A 14,411-nucleotide genomic window follows, 5' to 3' on the forward strand; every position below is an offset into this window, starting at 1 on the left:
CTTCCTCTCCCTGGTGTTTACCTCTGTTGTTTGTGTGAGTATATTTGTATAATAGGTGTTTTCTTTTATCCCTGTTTGTATTACCTTGTTAGTCTGGTTGGTGTACTGCCATACACTACTACTCAACTCTTCCCTGCCTGGGGGAAGGGTACAGATGGAGGGTGGATTCAGGAGCTCAGGCAAGGTATGTGATCCTGGTGTTTTCACCATCAAAAGTAATCTGGGGAACAGGGCAAACTAGGGCGCCCCTAGCGTTAGGGACAGGGAAGGAGCCCCTGGTCCCAGTATACCGACAACAAAGTTGTGACATACTGTAAGTAGAAAAGCGATAAGCAATAATTTATATTACATGATCATAAATATATATTTATGTATATATACAGTGTACATACAGCGTTCAGCATAAATAAGTAAAATCCCAATATATTTGGCAGAGAATTTTTAGCTTCCTTTCAGAATCAACCTTTTCTATGAGATATCAGACCACAAAATACTCTCACAAATGAATGTATGACTTTGCAGTCATACTTTTCAGTACTTTTCCTATCAAATTACCATGTTGCAAAAAAGAGTATGCCCCAATGAAAGTCTTAGGAGCAATGCTAAAGTTTAGACTACAAAATTTTAATTAACAAGAATTCAATGAAAGGTACGTCTAATTCATTAAACAGGTGTCCAGCAGACAGTTGACTATTAAAGAGCATAATTTAACTAAGAAAACCCTTTCTCATTTCAAGCTTTCAGTAATGGCACCACATGGAACAGAAATGTCACAAGACCTGAGGAATAAAATAACTTATTTAAGCTAAATGGTTGAAGGCTACAAAAAGATCAGAAAAGCTTAACTTATCAGTCAGAATACTGTAGCAAATGTGACAAAAATTTAACAAAGATGAGACTGTAATCATCTCACAGAAATGTCTTGTCTGAACACCTAAACAGGTGTTTAAAAACAATTAAAACTTAGTATATAAGGGAGAGTCAGAACAAGGGATATCCCCTAAATACAAGACTTATCTAATGATGATACCATGTAAAAGTCTCTAGCCATTAGTCTTATTCTGCAAAATATACAGTATAATGTTTGAGTAAGTAGTGCAAGCAGAAATAAGTATGTGAGGCAAGAGTGACCCCTAGTGGCCACAACAATTAGTTAATATTGTATAGCCTAAAATATTTCCACAAGTGGAATAAATTTAGCAAGGGGATGTGGGATATGCAAACACATAACAAATTGGATTCTCTTGATGTAAAGAGGTGAACCAAACAGAAAATAATGTGATATAATCTACCTATAGATAGAATAAATATTAAGCAACTAACGCAGTAAATAATAAAAAGTATAAGTACTAGAGAACAATTGACTAATGCAGGTGAAGTGCATAGGTATAGGTAGATATATCTATATATAAAAATGGTTCATTAATGCATCATGAGGGAGAAGTAATGCAGGATAGTCAGCTACTTAATAGATGCTCCCTGAATCCAATAGAATAAAGTGAACTGTACAAATGTATCCAAATATTATTAATATCCATAGTTTAGATCAATATTCATGTGTATGCTAATGTGGCTGTAACATCCAATAAAGTGACTGTGCAGTAATAGATAAAACTACAAATAGTATATGAATCTAACTGCGAATAGTATATAGATAATGGAGCAAGTATAAAAAACTATTCCACAACTGAAGATTATATGACAACACACAGATCAAGCTATAGCAGGATAATTATAAAGTGCTACTGCATGAAGGAGGTGCTACTGCATAGAAACATTGAGTAGTTGACAAGTGTATACAAACCCCACACACAGGCACACTGCTCCTGCCCAACGCGTGTTTTGCCAGAGCTTTGACGAGGGAGCTCCACTTAACACCCCCAGTTTTGGATTGTAGGTGACTACTAAAGGCACCCGGTTGCTTCATTGTTTAGTTTTGTAATGTAGGAGATGTGTATGGAGCGAGGCTACGCACACTGGACGGACTCTGGCCAGGAGTATGTATAACTCATACATACCCTCCGGACCCAGGTCAGAAACCAACGAATCTCCGCAGCTCACAGTCTATGCATTTGGGAAAAAACGCACAAAAAACGCGTGTGCACATAGCCTTAAGGGTACTTATTCCTCAAGGCCGCTTTTTAAATGCGCTAAGAAATAAGGGTAACCAGCAAAATAATAGAATAAAATATGACTTTTAATAAAATATTAAAAAATATTAATGCTAGCTGAAGAGAGAAAAACGGGCTCCAATACAGAGTGTGATTACTGAGGCCATATACAGTGGGAACAAAGGCCACCTATACGGTAACATAGATACCATACATTAAGAAGTCTACATGTAACCCAATATATAGAGAATATCTCCAGTTCTGCACAAATGAAGCGACTGGATCTATTCCCAGATATTTGCACAATACAACAATAGTGAACCTGCCCTGCTGTGCAAAGTGCTGCAGTACGTACAGTCATGGCCAAAAGTATTCACACCCCTGCAATTCTGTCGGATAATACTCAGTTTCTTCCTGAAAATGATTGCAAACACAAATTCTTTGGTATTATTATCTTCATTTAATTTGTCTTAAATGAAAAAAACACAAAAGAGAATGAAGCAAAAAGCAAAACATTGATCATTTCACACAAAACTCCAAAAATGGGCCAGACAAAAGTATTGGCACCCTCAGCCTAATACTTGGTTGCACAACCTTTAGCCAAAATAACTGAAACCAACCGCTTCCGGTAACCATCAATGAGTTTCTTACAATGCTCTGCTGGAATTTTAGACCATTCTTCTTTGCCAAATTGCTCCAGGTCCTTGATATTTGAAGGGTGCCTTCTGCAAACTGCCATTTTTAGATCTCTCCATAGGTGTTCTATGGGATTCAGGTCTGGACTCATTGCTGGCCACCTTAGAAGTCTCCAGTGCTTTCTCTCAAACCATTTTCTAGTGCTTTTTGAAGTGTGTTTTGGGTTATTGTCCTGCTGGAAGACCCATGACCTCTGAGGGAGACCCAGCTTTCTCACACTGGGCCCTACATTATGCTGCAAAATTTGTTGGTAGTCTTCAGACTTCATAATGCCATGCACACGGTCAAGCAGTCCAGTGCCAGAGGCAGCAAAGCAACCCCAAAACATCAGGGAACCTCCGCCATGTTTGATTGTAGGGACTGTGTTCTTTTCTTTGAATGCCTCTTTTTTTCTCCTGTAAACTCTATGTTGATGCCTTTGCCCAAAAGCTCTACTTTTGTCTCATCTGACCAGAAAACATTCTTCCAAAACGTTTTAGGCTTTTTCAGGTAGGTTTTGGCAAACTCCAGCCTGGCTTTTTATGTCTCGGGGTAAGAAGTGGGGTCTTCCTGGATCTCCTACCATACAGTCCCTTTTCATTCAGACGCCAACGGATTGTACGGGTTGACACTGTTGTACCCTCGGACTGCAGGGCAGCTTGAACTTGTTTGGATGTTAGTCGAGGTTCTTTATCCAACATCCGCACAATCTTGCATTGAAATCTCTTGTCAATTTTTCTTTTCCGTCCACATCTAGGGAGGTTAGCCACAGTGCCATGGGCTTTAAACTTCTTGATGACACTGCGCACGGTAGACACAGGAACATTCAGGTCTTTGGAGATGGACTTGTAGCCTTGAGATTGCTCATGCTTCCTCACAATTTGGTTTCTCAAGTCCTCAGACAGTTCTTTGGTCTTCTTTCTTTTCTACATGGTCAATGTGGTACACACAAGGACACAGGACAGAGGTTGAGTCAACTTTAATCCATGTCAACTGGCTGCAAGTGTGATTTAGTTATTGCCAACAGGTGCCACAGGTAAGTTACAGGTGCTGTTAATTACACAAATTAGAGAGGCATCACATGATTTTTCAATCAGTGCCAATACTTTTTTCCACCCCCTTTTTAATGTTTGGTGTGGAATTATATCCAATTTGGCTTTAGGACAATTCTTTTTGTGTTTTTTCATTTAAGACAAATTAAATGAAGATAATAATACCGAAGAATTTGTGTTTGCAATCATTTTCAGGAAGAAACTGAGTATTATCTGACAGAATTGCAGGGGTGTGAATACTTTTGGCCATGACTGTATGTGTAGGCACTCTTTGGCCTTTCCTCGCACATGCGCATTATAGTAATCTGTTATGTATTCCAGCCAATTTTGCATTCCAAAAGTCAAACGTCGCTCCTTCCCTGCTGAGCCCTGCCATGCACCCAAGCAGTAGTTTTCCACCACATGTGGGGTATCAAAAAATATTTTTTTTATTTTCAAGTCTCTGCTATAATATTAGGTGTAGAATCTGTGGGTCAAAAGTGCTCACCACACCTCTGGATAAATTACGTGCGGAGTATAGTTTACAAAATGTGGTTATTTGTGGGGGTTTCCGCTGTTTCAGCACCTCAAGGGCTGTGCAAATGCGACACTGGGTCTGCCATCTTTCGCAGCCAATTTTGCACTCCAAAAGTCAAATGGTGCTCCTTCCCTTCCAAGCCCTGGTTTAACACGGATGTGTGACTGAGGCCTCATGAAAATTGACTACGAGAAAGGATCCAAGGGTAGATGACCTACTCTTTTGAGGTTTATATGAAATTTAACCCCTTTCTGCCATTGGACGGAATAGTACATCCGATGGCAGCACCCCCGCTTCGATGTGGGCTCTGGCAGTGAGCTTGCATCAAAGCCAGGACATGTCAGCTGTTCTGAACAGCTGACATGTGCCCGCAATAGGCGCGGGCAGAATCGCGATCCGCCCGTGCCTATTAACTAGTTAACAAATGCTTCCGGCCATCATGGCCCCTGACGAAGGTGCTTCACCGAAACGCGCGTTGGGGTGGGCGCACGCTCCCTGGACACCCTGATCGCATCAACTGTAGGTAACTACGATACACTAATGAGGTGTGGTGATTCTTTGTGACTATGGTGTGTATGGGTATATCCCCTGAGTTCTGGCCTCTTTGCTGTTTTTTTCAGCGGTAATAGCATTTGATATGATGGTGGCCAGACATTAATCTGTTATTTAGTGGGGTATGTCCAGGAATTCGTGCTCCCCTGCGTTTCTTTGTACAGCATTTCTTAAGGATATGGTTCATGTACTTAATTCCTGCTCACATGTGTTTGTCATATTTTAATAATAAAGAGATTTTGTATTTTTGGAATTGATTAGGACTTAAGTATCGTTTTTTTCTGTGGTGTTGTTATCAACATTGACGATAGGTCACATTGTCCTTCGGTTTTTTGTTTATACTGAGGATTGCATTTATAATGCGGATACGCCTTATGAGCTGCTATTTATCAGGCTAGAAATGCGCGCACTGGTAACCCCTGTCACATGATCGGGGTCTTGGTGCATCAGCATGACAACCAGAGGTCTCCTTGAGATCTCCATGGTTGTTGATGCATGATTGCTATGAATGCCACCCTAAGGGTCGGCACTTATAGCAAGGCTGTAGCTCTGCTACATAGGGGCGATCTGAGCATCGCCTGTATGTAGCTGAGCCGATCAAGTTGTGGCAGCTTCTAGCCTCCCATGGAGGCTATTGAAGCATGCCAAAAATAAAAAAAATATAAAAGTTCAAATCACACCCTTTCGCCCCATTCAAAATAAAACAATATAAAATATCAAACCTACACATATTTGGTATCGCCGCATTCAGAATTGCCCAATCTATCAATAAAAAAAAGGATTAACCTCATTGCTAAACGGCATAGCAATAAAAAATATCAAAGCACCAGAATTTTGTTTTTTTATTCGCCGTGACATTGCATTAAAATGCAATAACGGGCGATCAAAAGAACATATCTGCACCAAGATGGTATCATTAAAAACATCATCTCAGCACGCAAAAAATTAGCCCCCACCCAACCTGAGATCACGAAAAATGGAGACACTATGGGTATCGGAAAATTGGGCATTTTTTTTTTAGCAAAGTTTGGAATTTTTTTTCACCACTTAGATAAAAAAGAACCTACTGTAGATATGTTTGGTGTCTATGAACTCGTAATGACCTGGAGAATCATAATGGCAGGTCAGTTTTAACATTTAGTGCTCAATTCACAGTACCGTAAATATAAATTTGTTGGGAATATTAATCAAAAAAGCTAATTCACAGAAAAAAACCCATTCCTTAAAAAATTACCTTTTATTAATCATTTATATAAAAACTGGTGCACACAAAACCATCACCAACACAAAGAAAACTTGATAAAAAAGCTAATAGGAAAAGCCTTAGGAGGTACCTGACCGTATAGCCTGATACTCACTGGCACCCTACCTAACAGCGGAGGTTGACACCCTAAAACCTACGCCGTGGCGCCCCCGCTCACCGTCGGCTGTCCCTTCTATTCTCAAGGTCCCTATAGGACAAGGGGTAGAAAAATAAAATCCAATAGCAATGATGATAAATATGATGTATGCAAATTGTTAGGGGCCAGGTCAAGTAACACTAACCCTGACCCTAATATCCTGACCCTACCTCACAATGGGGGTTGGCACCCTAAAATAGTCACGACATATGGCTCCCCCACTCCTCGACGGCTATCCTAAGGCTCACCCTATAAGAAGAAGTAGAAAGTGCTGGAGTGCAAGAAAATGTAGCACAGAGAGGGCCTATAATAGCAATATGGGTTGGGCTTCTAACTGCTATTTGTTGTAATTATAACAAACAAAAAGTGCAATATTAGCAGTAATTCCTCAATGGGCCTATAACAGGGGAACGGATTGGCAATCTCTATATAAGGCCCGCCACCTACAAAGGGACCCAGCCAAACAAAAGGATAGTTCTCTAGGAAAAATACCCCATAACATTTACCAACTCTGTTTTTGACATGCCCAAATTATCATAATACAATATGCCACATTATATGTATACATCAACATAACTCGACAAGTTTGTGCCAAGGCTCACTATCTGGAGGGGATCTGCCCTATGTGTGGATGACTAACGCTATGGACATCAAATCCTGTGGAGCTAAATAGCAGTCATTAATAATTATATGTATATATACTCCTGATGAGGATCTCAGTTTAAAAGCGGGGAAACGCGTCGAGTTATGTTGATGTATACATATAGTGTGGCGTATTGTATTATGATAATTTGGGCAGCTTGTCTGCAGAGATTACATTTGACTTTCATGCACCTTCCCCATCTATTCCCCATGTGCACAAACTCCTCAACCCACTGCTGAGACGCGCTGTATGTGTTTCTATTACTACATCTGCGGTTTGGCACATAAACAGCGCTCCTTTTACTGCCCCATATACAGTAATAATGCCCACCTCTGTGTCCCTTGCAAATAAAACACCTCCTTTGTGCCCTCTAAATGGTAAAACAGACCATTATAATATATTAAAGTGTGTGCAAGTGCAAACTCTGACATAGTTTGATCCAAGTAACATTAGCATAATCAGATTCTCTTGCATGAAAGAATCGACGGCCGTGTGACCCCAGCCTTAAATTGACCAAGACTGTTAGACACTTTTCATAGCAGGGTCTAACAGGTCACCATAGCTGAAAAATTAAAAAAATTTGCAATTTTCCAACTTAATTTTTAATAAGTATTAGATACACTGCCTATTTTGCAATTTTTCCCACCTAGCTACAATTAAACTGTGAGAGAAAGAATCTAAAAATAAGAAACAGAAAATCACATTGTATGATTTTTAAATAAATAAATTGCATTTTATTGCATTAAATAAATAATTGATCACCCACAAACCAACAAGAAATCTGGCTCTCAGAGACCTGTTAGATTTTCTTTAAAAAGCCCTCCTATTCTGTGGATGGATACCATGTTTTGGCATAGGTGGTTTTCCTTTATTGGATGCTGCCCTTCCCGTGGTTGTTCCTTCCTGGTGAAAGACCTGGCTATTCATTGCTTGCGTTGAGAAACACGTGATGGTGTCTCCACGGCTTTTCTACATGCATTTGCATATTTCCCTTTAGGGATGGGGGCAGTGTTCTGGATCACTGCGTTGAGAAACACGAGATGGTGTCTCCTCGGTGTTGGATGTTTTGATCTCCCCGAGGTCATTCATCCTTATGTTTATAGCCTTTTCACGAGGCACTGCTACTAATAGCCAGTTTCCTACTCCACACTGATGAGGGGCAAATTCCCCGAAACAGCTGTCTGTGGATGGATACCATGTTTTGGCATAGGTGGCTTTCCTTTATTGGATGCTGCCCTTCCCGTGGTTGTTCCTTCCCGGTGAAAGACCTGGCTATTCATTGCATGCATTAAGAAACCCGTGATGGTGTCTCCGCGGCTTTTCTACATGCATTTGCATATTTCCCATAAGGGATGGGGGCAGTGTTCTGGATCTCTGCGTTGAGAAACACGTGATGGTGTCTCCGCGGTGTTGGATGTTTTGATCTCCCTGAGGTCATTCATTCTTATGTTTATATACTTCACATTAGCATCAGTTTTTTGCTAGGAAGTTCAAAGGGTTAAAATTTTATCAGCAATTTTTAATTTTTCCATTTTTTTAAGGACCACAGCATATTTGAAGTGACTTTGAGTGGTTATATGACAGAAAATACCCCAAAGTGACACTAATTTAAAAACTACACCCCTCGAGGTGCTTAAAACCACATTCAAGAAGCATATTTACCCTTTAGGTGCATCACAGGAATAAATACAATGCAAGGAAAATGAAAATTTGCTTTAGTCTTAAATTTCCATTTTCACAAGGTTAACAAGAGAAAATAGACTGTAAAATGTGTCCTCCAAATTCTCTTCAGTACATCGATACCCCATATGTGGTAGAAAACAACTATTTGGGCCCATATCAGGGCTTGGAAGAGAAGGAGTACCGTTTGAGTGCAAAATTGGCTGGAATAGATAGAAGACACGATGTCGCATTTGCAGAGCTTTTGATGTTCTTAAACAGTGAAAACCCCCATAAATGATCTCATTTTGGAAACTACAACCCTCAAGGAATTTATCTAGAGGTGTGGTATGCACCTTGAGCCAACAGGTGCTTCACAGAATTGAGCTATGAAAATGGAAAAAAAAACATAAAAATGTTACTTTAGCCACCAATTTTTCATTTTTATTTTCACAAGTGTAACAGGAAAAAATGGACTATACAATTTGTTGTGCAATTTCTCCTCAGTACAGGGATACCTCATATGTGGTCAGAAACTCTTGTTTTGGTACATGGAAGAGCTTGGAAAGAAAGGAGCACTATTTGATTTTTGCAGTGCTAAATTATCTGGAATGGATTGCGGACACCATGTAGCATATGGACAGCCGCTATGGTACCATAGCAGTAGAAACCCCCACAAGTAACCCCACTACATCTCATGAAGAATTACACTGTGGGGGTACATTGCTCAAAAGAATAAGGGGAGCACATTAATACGAGCTGTGGCAAGACGAATAGCTGCGTTTGTCAGCATAGTGTCCAGAGCATGGAGCAGATACCAGGAGACAAGCCAGTACACCAGGAGAGGTGAAGGAGGCCATAGAAGGGCAACAAACCAGTGCAGAGAGCAACAGGAGGAGCAGTGCCAGAGCCCATTCCCCAGACCTGAGTCTAGTTGAGCACATGTGGGAGATCATGTCTCGTTCCATTGCACCATAGACTGTCCAGGAGTTGACTGATCCTTTAATTCAGGTCTGGGAGGAGTTCCCTCAGGAGAACATCCGCTGCCTCATCAGGAGCATGCCCAGGCATTGTAGGGAGATCATACAGGCACGTGGAGGTCACACACACACAAACACGAAATGAACATCATTTCCTTGTCTTGAGGCATTTCCACTGAAGTTGGACCAGCCTGTAATTTGATTTTCCACTTTGATTTTGAGTATCATTCCAAATCCAGACCTCTAAGGGATATTTTGATTTACATTGATCATTTTTATGTTTTATTCTTCTGAACACATTCCACTATATAATGAATAAAGATTTGCAACTAAAATTTTTCATTCAGTGATATTTAGGATGTGGGATTTTAGTATTCCCTTTATTTTTTTGAGCAGTGTTTAAAAAAGTAATGGAGGAAGGGGAGGAAAAAAAAAACTAGACAAGGAAGGGGTTAATATTCTCACAACTTTTTAGTAACCTATCCCACAAACTTACTTGGCTAAGCAGGAAATCTCTGACTTTGTGAAAATGATCTTGATAATCATTTTTCAAGACAATCTGGGCCCAACGGAGTCACAGTTCAGCATTAGTTGCTTCAGAAATCTTGGTGTACAATTTTCCAAGCTCTTCAACATTGCCTACATAAAAAAATGATCAGAATCTGTTTATTACGCCAATAAATTATATCTGAAACCAATAAAACAAAAGAAAATGATAAACATCACGCATTGAAGGGAGGTCATACAGGCAGGTGGAGGCCACACACACTACAGAGCATCATTTCCTTGTCTTGAGGCATTTCCACTGAAGATGGATCAGCCTGTAATTTGATTTTCCACTTTGATTTTGAGTATCATTCCAAATCCAGACCTCCATGGGATATTCATTTTGATTTACATTGATCATTTTTATGTTTTATTCTTCTCAACACATTACACTATGTAATGAATAAAGATTTGCAACAGGAATATTTCATTCAGTGATATCTAGGATGTGGGATTTTAGTGTTCCCTTTATTTTTTTGAGCAGTGTATTACCGACCTCCGCCGTACTATTACTGCGGATGTCGGGTCCCCTGCTTTGATGTGGGCTCCGGTGGTGAGCCCGCATCAAAGCCGGAACATGTCAGCTGTTTTTAACAGCTGACATGTGCCCGCAATAGCGGCGGGTGAAATCGCGATCCACCAGCCGCTATTAACTAGTTAAATGCCGCTGTCAAATGCTGACAGTGGCATTTAACCGGGCCGGAAATGAGCGCATCGCCGACCCCTGTCACTTGATCGGGGGTCAGCGATGCGTCGGCATAGCAACCAGTCTGATGATCCCTGCTAAGTAGCAGAGCTGATCAGGCAATGATAGCTTCTAGCCTCCTATGGAGGCTATTGAAGCATGGCAAAAGTTAAAAAAAAGTTTAAAAAAATATGAAAAAAATACGGTAAAAACCCCATTCAAAATAAAACAATAAAAAAATCAAACCTACACATATTTGGTATCGCTGCGTTCAGAATCGCCCAATCTATCAATAAAAAAAATCAATAACCTGATCGCTAAACAGCGTAGCGAGAAAAAAATTCGAAACGCCAGAATTACGTTTTTTTTGTCGCCGCGACATTGCATTAAAATGCAATAACGGGCGATCAAAAGAACGTATCTGCACCGAAATGGTATCATTAAAAACGTCAGCTCGGCACACAAAAAAATAAGCCCTCAACTGACTACAGATCACAAAAAATGGAGACGCTACAGGTATCGGAAAATTGAGCATTTTTTTTTTTTTTACCACTTAGATAAAGTGTAACCTAGATATGTTTGGTGTCTTTGAACTCATAATGACCTGGAGAATCAAAATGGCAGGTCAGTTTTAGCATTTAGTGAACCTAGCAAAAAAGCCAAACAAAAAACTAGTGTGGGATTGCACTTTTTTGCAATTTCACAGCACTTTTTTTCCCCCCCGTTTTCTAGTACACGACATGCTAAAACCAATGATGTCGTTCAAAGGTGCAACTTGTCCCGCAAAAAACAAGCCCTCACATGGCCAGGGTGATGGAAAAATAAAAAAGTTATGGCTCTGGGAAGGAGGGGAGCGAAAAACGAGAATGCAAAAACGGAAAAGGGCAAGGTCTTGAAGGGGTTAAATCCACATGTATTTCACAGACTTGTATATCATTAGGTTGTTAAATGAAAAGTTATATTTTTCCACTAAAATGTTGTTTAGTCCCAAGTCTCTAACTTTCAAAAGAGCCAATATGAAAAAATGAACGATAAAAATTGTTACACAATGTGTCCTGATTACAGCAATACCTCATGTGTGGTCAAAAAAACACTTTTTAGACACAGTGCAAAGCTCTGAATGGAAGGAGGACTACCGGTCGGTATAGGGTCTCACAACGGCTACTACGGAGGTAAGGCTATGCGGGCACTTTGATCACATAAACTTTGGAACAAGTTTTGTTTCCCTTTATTAGTTTGGGACTTAGGTCAGTATGGGTTACTGTGATATGTAAATATGTATTGTTTATTAATTAGGGAGATGCTATTCAGCACTGGAATTATTTATCTGGACCTATGTGTACTTAAGTCCTATAAGGGAGTATTGGAATGCAGAGATGCTCTTATCTCCATACAGTTATTTAGTATCAATAAGTATGAAGGTGTTTGCCCTCCTTGGGGTTATAATTTAGTGGAATAATGAATATGTGGCTATTTTAATAATAATAATAATAATAATAATAACTAGATGGGTATTTCCTGAAGGAACTACAGATAGTGCTTTGGAATGGTGCCCGGGCTGCCCCTGCAAGACTTTCACACTTGGGTGCCCCTCAGGCGGTCCGATTTGGTGGGTTGGGTCAATCTGGGTCTGATTTTGTGGGTGGGGTAAATCTAGGTCCGATTCGGTGGGCGGGGTCACTTTGGGTCCGATTCTGTGGGCGCGGTCACTCTGGGTCCGATTCGGTGGGTGGGGTGAATCTGGGTCTTTAGCCTTATTAGGGGCTGTTTGTGTATAGGGTTGTCACGTACTCCCTTTTTTAAATGGTTTTAAATGTTTGTGCTTTGCCTCATGTTTGTTTATTCTAAAATAAAGCTGTGTTCAATTTTGCTACATTCATGTGTGTGGTGATCCCCGTTTTTAAGACCTACTCTGCTTCTCTGCACTTTAGTATTGATCCTTCCATGGGTCTTGGTGTGAATCCCACTGACCGTGGTGCCCCAAATATCTATATAAGTAAATCAGAATACTTTATAACACCAGCATGAAAAATAATTTTAACATCCGAAATGTTGGCCTACTGAAATGTATGTTCAGTAAATGAACTCAATACTTGCTCAGGGATACTTTTGCATCAATTACTGCATCATTGCGGCGTGACATGGAGGGGATCAGCCTGTGGCACTGCTGAGGGGTTATGGAAGCCCAGGTTGCTTTGATAGCAGCCTTCAGCTCGTCTGCATTGTTGGGTCTGGTGTCTCTCATCTTCCTCTTGACAGGACCCCATAGATTCTCTATGGGGTTAAGGTCAGACGAGTTTGCTGCCAATCACACACAGTGATATTGTTGTTTGTAAACCAGGTATTGGCACTTTTAGCAGTGTGGGCAGGTGCCAGGTCCTGCTGGAGAATGACATTTCCATCTCCAAAAAGCTTGTCAGCAGAGGGAAGCATGAAGTGCTCTTAGATTTTCTGGTAGTCGGCTGCGCTGACTTTGGCCTTGGTAAAACACAGTGGACCTACACCAGCAGATGACATGGCTGCCCAAACCATCACTGATTGTGGAAACTTCACACTAGACCTCCAGCAGCTTGGATTGTGGCCTCTCCACTTCCTCCAGACTCTGGGACCTTGATTTCCAAATGAAAAACAAAATTTACTTTAATCTGAAAACAACACCTTGGACCACTGACAACAGTCCAGTTCTATTTCTCCTTGGCCCTGGTAATACGTTTCTGGCGTTGTCTATTGTTCGAGTGGCTGACACAAGGAATGTGACACTTGTAGCCCATGGCCTGGATACGTCTGTGAGTGGTGGCTCTTGAAGCAATGGCTCCAGCAGCAATCTACTCCTGAATCACTCCCAAATCTTTGAATGGCCTTTTCTTAACAATCCTTGCAAGGCTGCGGTTATCCCGGTTGCTTGTGCGCCTTTTTCTACCACAGTTTTTCATTCCACTCCACTTTCCATTAATATGCTTGGATACAGCACTCTGTGAACAGCCAGCTTCTTTAGCAATGACCTTTTGTGGCTTCCCCTCCTTGTGGAGTGTGTCAGTGACTGCCTTCTGGACATCTGTCAGGTCAGCAGTCTTCCCCATGATTGTGGAGCCTACTGAAACAGACTAAGGGACCTTTATAAACGCTTAGGAAGCCTTTGTAGGTGTTTTTGTTAATTCTAATTTACCGTACTGAGATAATGACTTTTGGGTTTTCATTGGCGGTAAGCAATAATCATCAACATTAACAGAAGTAAACACGTGAAATAGATCACTCTGTTGGAAATGACTCTATATAATATGAGTTTCACTTTTTGTATTGACGAACTGAAATAAATTAACTATTTGATGATATTCTAATTTTGCGATTAGCACTTATAAGTGTTAGGGGCTTTATTTTCACTCTCTATAATGTGTCCTGCTGTCACTCTGTGTATTGTCTGTTATACTCCCTGCTCTCTTGGTTAGCAGCTACCTTGTCACTATTTCTCATATCATGTAGTCATTATTATTATTTGTACTTCTGGTTTAAAATATAAAGCGTTTTTATAATCATACTCATAGGGGGTTTCTTGCTCCTTCTGTGTGCTATGCTGAACATGATGTAAAGTAT

The 14,411-nt window shown here is 40.5% G+C and overlaps 1 protein-coding gene across 1 annotated transcript in view; it reads left to right on the forward strand.

Annotated features, from left to right (window-relative positions):
• CSRP1 (cysteine and glycine rich protein 1) overlaps positions 1–14,411 on the forward strand; it is a 178,309-nt gene that overhangs the window by 71,306 nt on the left and 92,592 nt on the right. The gene's annotated exons all lie outside the window — the stretch shown is intronic.

This window comes from Ranitomeya variabilis, chromosome 3 (genome assembly GCF_051348905.1).
Source record: "Ranitomeya variabilis isolate aRanVar5 chromosome 3, aRanVar5.hap1, whole genome shotgun sequence".
Lineage (NCBI taxonomy): Eukaryota > Metazoa > Chordata > Amphibia > Anura > Dendrobatidae > Ranitomeya > Ranitomeya variabilis.